Source organism: Camponotus vicinus, unplaced genomic scaffold, assembly GCF_025532165.1.
Source record: "Camponotus vicinus isolate PSW18456_S1 unplaced genomic scaffold, iyCamVici1.0 SCAF_11, whole genome shotgun sequence".
Lineage (NCBI taxonomy): Eukaryota > Metazoa > Arthropoda > Insecta > Hymenoptera > Formicidae > Camponotus > Camponotus vicinus.
Genome location: NW_028141947.1, coordinates 5,347,646 through 5,353,447, shown reverse-complemented (window position 1 = coordinate 5,353,447; position 5,802 = coordinate 5,347,646). Strand labels below are relative to the sequence as shown.

The 5,802-nt window shown below is 26.7% G+C and overlaps 1 pseudogene across 1 annotated transcript; it reads left to right on the top strand.

The window, feature by feature from the left end:
• The first annotated feature begins 307 nt into the window (after positions 1–307).
• LOC145962219 (uncharacterized) lies at positions 308–3,494 on the top strand (annotated as a pseudogene). Its single transcript, XR_014435842.1, has 6 exons — positions 308–346; positions 1,994–2,612; positions 2,682–2,840; positions 2,915–3,013; positions 3,096–3,271; positions 3,354–3,494. The product of XR_014435842.1 is annotated as an uncharacterized LOC145962219 (transcript).
• The last annotated feature ends 2,308 nt before the right edge of the window (positions 3,495–5,802 follow it).

The following is a 5,802-nucleotide window of genomic DNA, read 5'->3' as shown; positions in this document are numbered from 1 at the left end:
GATCGTAATGATCATGTAGATGATCACGTACTGCATGATCATCTCCATCAATCCATTGATGGAGAAACATTGAAGAAAATATTAGCGGAATGTTTTGTTATTAACAATATTTCTCTTAAAGGGTGATGAAATACTTAAAGTTTTAAGAATGCATAGATGTTTCTCAAACTTACCGAAATCTTGCAAAACTCTTATTCAGACACCTCGTATCCCTGTCGATATAATTGCTTTGGAGCCAGGACAATACCTTCATTTTGATATCGAAAAAGTTATTTTAGACATTGTTTCATATGTACCACTTATTAAAATGCCTACTGTTTTAATATTAGATTTTAGTACCGATGGAGTAAGTTTGTATAAGGCATCAAATGTGGTACTTTGGCCAATACATATCCGAATTGTTAACATCACTTTCAGTAAATCTGCACTTGTAGGTATTTACAAGGGTCATAAGAAACCTAACGATGCTATAGCTTTTTTTCAACCATTTATTTCTAATATAAAAAAACTATTAACACATGGATTGAAATTTAACGGCATTATAATACCTATTCAATTGCGGTGTTTTATAGCAGATGCTCCAGCTCGAGCATTCATATTAAATCATGTTGGTCATAATGCAGTTTCACCTTGTTCAAAATGTACAATACAAGGACAAAATATCGGGCACCATATGGTTTTCCTTGGCACTAAATATACGTCTAGATCCGATGAAAAATATCGTTCACTTGCTTATAAAAATCACAATTTAGGCGAAACCCCGCTATCGCAACTCCTACATAATTTAATACATCAAGTACCATTTGACAGTATGCACTTAGTATATCTTGGGATTGCAAAAAAGATATTAGTGGCACTTATTACAGGTGAATATAATAAGAAGATTAAACTGAAATCATTTCAATTATATAAAATTATTATCTGATCATTTAGAATTAATACAAAAATATTGTCCTAGTGAATTTTCACGCCGACAAAGAATTATTACCAAATACGTTCGCTACAAAGCTACTGAATATAGACAATTTTTACTACACTGGCCCAGTTATTTTTCATGATGTATTAGAAAGATCTATCTACTTACATTTTTTAATTTTAAATACTGCTGTTCGAATTCTGAATTTACCCACACCTAGTCAAACATTATTAACATTTGCAGACATTGCATTAAAAAAATTTGTAGAAAGCAGTCCTTATATTTATGGACAACGATTTATGTCATACAATGTTCATGGCTTATTACATATAAGTGAAGACGTACAACGTTATGGTCCGTTAGATAGTTTTTCTGCTTTTGCATATGAAAATGAAATGTCAACATATAGAAAATTATGTAGAAAACCTGATTTACTTCTGGAACAAATTTCAAATCGAATAGAAGAGTTAAAAAGAAACAATGCGAATAATTATTATTCAAACTCTGAAGTTCTAATTGCATTTCAGAAACATTCCAATGGTCCATTTCCAACATATTTATCCATCGAATTTGAACAGTATAAAAGTATTAAAGTAAATAATGTGCTCTTTAGTATTGCACTGAGGAATAACTGTTGTATTTTAAATGATTTATCAATTTGTATAAATATTTTAAAGAAAAATGAAGTCGTAATGTTCACTGTAAAAAAATTTAAAAATACTAGTAGTTTTTTTAATATTGGAATATCTTCGTCAGAAATTGGTTTTTTTAAATGTAGCGATCTAGCTCATGAAATACATTTTGTGTCTCTTGAAGAAAATATAAGTAAAATATAAGTGCTTTCGAATGCCTTTGCAACCAAGAAATATTGAAACAAATAATAATACTTGCAATTCTTCTAATAACATAAATTATAATGACAAAATTCTTTCACAATCAAAGCAATTCGTTGTATGTACAATGCAACATTTTTTATAATATTTATATATAAAAATTACAATTCAAAATTTAAAATATTTTATAGTGTTTCTTTATACTTTTATTATTTTCATATGTTTATTTCCAATTTATGTGTAGCTATTCCTAATTCATACAGATCTGTTGGTTATTTTTATATCTGATAGCATAACATTTGCAATGAGACCACCAAAGAGAGAAATAACAAAGCCCGTTAGATATCAAACTACAGAATCTTCAGATGATAGTGAAAATAATATATATGAGAAGTATGAGTTAACCAGAGATGAAGTCCAAAATAAGATAGAAAATGATATACATGCATTGAGTAAAGTATTAGTTGAGACACAAGAGATATTGGAAAATAAGAGGATGATGAAAGTATTTCACTTCCTTCAAATCATAGTCAATTATCAAAATCATGTATTCGATCTAATATAGTATTAGATCCTCCACTCAAATATGTGAAAGCTTCAGCTAGATATTATAATGAACCAGCAATGTATAATTCATCAAAGCAATATGACATGCCTCATTCCAATTTACCCAACAATGATTATGTGGGCTCAACATCTTATCCTGTAATTTCTAATGCACAATATGATCCAAAAAATTTGCGATTGGCAAGTCCTTATCAATCAGAAACATACACAGAAAATAAACCTGAAAATATAACTGAAAGACATTGTGAAAAAAGTGTTGCTGATAATCGGCATTGTGATTACTTAAACGATAAACGGTAATAAATATTTTTTTATTTATGATTTGTATTTCATGCTTTTACCTAATAATTAATTTTTTTATTCAGGGCGGAAGTCGAATTAAAATGTAATATACAAAATGATCCACAAACGTCGCATTTACCGTTATCATACTACGAATCACACAGAGACATTCATGTGCAAAATGTTAATAATAATGGAAAAATTCAGAATCTTGATAATTCTAATGAATTTATAGACAAACGGTAGTAATTCTAAAAAAATTTTTTAATTTTCCGGTATATAATGCACTATTTTACATATACATGTTTTTTTTTAGAAAGAAAACTGAAGTTAAGGTTCATAAACGTTCTGCAACATATACTCCACAAGAAGAAAAAGATATTAGATTTTCTTCATCTATGGCTGAAGATTTTCGGTAAAAATTCTTACGTGTCTTTACATTAAAATTTTATTTAATGAATTTTATTACAAAGCATACTTTTTATTTTTTTCTGTAGCCAATTATATGAATGGATAGACACAAGGTTTACAAATATCGAAAGAACTATTACAAAATTTTCTAAATTCAAAAAATAAGAAAAAATGTTGGACTAAACCTTCTTTTCTTCCCTTTACAAGTAAAGAAGAAGTTCTAAAATTTGATAATGCAGAAGAGGAAACTTATGATGAAGTTGTAAGTATTAAATACAAAAAAGGAGATTATTTGCTATATATAAATTATTAATTTCAAATTATATTTCTTGTATATGTATTAGGTATGTTATCTACAATATGTTGGAGGATTTTCATTAAAAGAAGCATTAAATTTGTGCATTAAAGAAACAGTTGAAGACGAAGTTATGTCTTTTTTTACTTTTTATGGCAATAAAGAAGAAAACATTGGCTCATTTTTCAAAACAAAACTTTGTTCTGCTATTCAAGGTTAGCTTTATTTTGATTGCATATATATACATATATATATATATATATATATATATATAATATATTACAAATATGTATAAAATGTAAATAAATACTTGTAAATGTTTTTATTTATAGAAGCAATATCGGAAAACAAACACTTTCATGCACCAAGTAGTACGGAGTTTCGTCAAGATATGATTGAAGCCATTCGTAATGCCAAACAACGTAAAAGAAATGCAATTAATAAAAAGGGGAGCAAACGTAATCTCCAAGAAGAAGAAATGCAACAAATCTTTACGCAACGTCAAGAGAAGTACTTCCGAAGACAATAATATAAGTATTTTTATAAAGAAAAGTAGATATATATATATATATATATGTTTAAACCGAACAAAACGCCAATTAGTTCGAATCTTATTTTTTTTAATTTTTTAAACACTGAATCTTTTCTTTCATTTATATTTCGATTATTGAAATTCACTACAAATCACAAGTGTTAGAAATTTTAAAATAAAAATGACAAATGGTGTATTTTTCTTTTCTCAAATTGTAATACTATTATATGGTTCCGTCAGAATTTCAGTATTTGTTTGCAAATTACTTAAGAAATTATATTTCTTTTTACTTTATATTTATATGTGTATGGAAAAAAGTTTAAATTTTAATGTTACTGTTTTAAAGCTTTAATTGATCGATTTATATTTTTATTTCGATATAGACATAAAAGATGTTTGTATATAATTTTACATTGCTTTCAAAAATTTTATTTCTTTAAATTTAAGTATAATTGAAGTATAACTTTAGTATATAAAATGTATCAAAATTAATATGCTAATTACATATTGTATTCACATAATTATAGCATTTAAAATAATTTTTTCCTAATGTTTCCTTTTAATCTTTAATAATTTACGCAATATATTGCAATTTGTTAATTATATTTAAAACATTATCATTTTCATACAAGAGAACATTATAATAAATTCTATTGTAAAATTAAATAATTAATCTTGATAAAAGTAACGTGTTTGAGTTTTATTGCTGCGTATTGTGTGTAAAGAATAATATTAGAATAATATTAGAATAATATTAGAATATTTTAAACATTTTACTATTCTAAAATACATTGAACTCTTCATTGAGCGATGCTATGTAATAATGTATCCTTTGATGTTGATCAAAATTATAATTAACAATATTATAACAATTGTAAATCTAATTAAAGTATTAATTAAATTTTTGAAAAATGTTAACACGTACATTATAACATACACTGTAATTAACATATTCCACAATAGTTAAATAATTTTTAAAATCTATATATTATTGTAATAATACATTTATTACATTATTTTAATACAATGTTATTTTAAGGTTCCTAATAGGTACTTGCCTCGGCATTGTGGGAATCTTGACGTCAGAGGCGAGAAATGACATACTTGTGTGATATTTTCAAATAGAAAGATATTTAGATAAAAAAACACTTTAGATCGCTTTGGCACACTAAAGCGATTTGAGAGAAGTGTTTTTTCATCCAAATATCTTTTTATTTGAAAATATCACGCAAGCATGTCATTTCTCACCTCTGACGTCACGATTCAACATGGCCGCGGCGAGTATCCAGAAGCCTTACTATCCATTTATTATGATTTTAGTGAATATATTCATTTCTTATTGCTCCAATAATGTCGGATTAATTGCGTTCTATTTCTGGCAAAATAAGCAGCATATTGTCGCAATTTTTACAGCATCAGAAGATCTCTTTCACTTGCTGATAACACTCGTGTCATATGAGGACGCATCTTTCAATGTTCATGCAAGCATTTTCAATTTTAAAATTTTGTCATTATGCAGGCAATATGCTGACATATGTCTATCTGGGACACTTGTGTGTGTATGATATTTATACCATCAAGTAGCTTATATATATATATATATATATATATATATATACACATATATACCATAATTAATACACATTGTTTTACAGCTATCGAATACTTTCATAGATATATATAACAATTTATACGTAGTGTTTCAAAGCTAGCGAATAACTTTGATGACAAATTATACATGACATAGATAATTTATACAAAGTGTTTCAGAGCTATCGAATAACATTTACACATATATATGACATTTTGTACGTAGTGTTTCAAAGCTAGTGAATAACTTTGATGACAAATTACACATGGCATAAGTCATCAAAAAATCATTCGATGGCTTTGAATTGCTTTGTATAAATTATCATATATACATATATATATGATTTATGCCATGTGTAATTTGTCATCAAAGTTA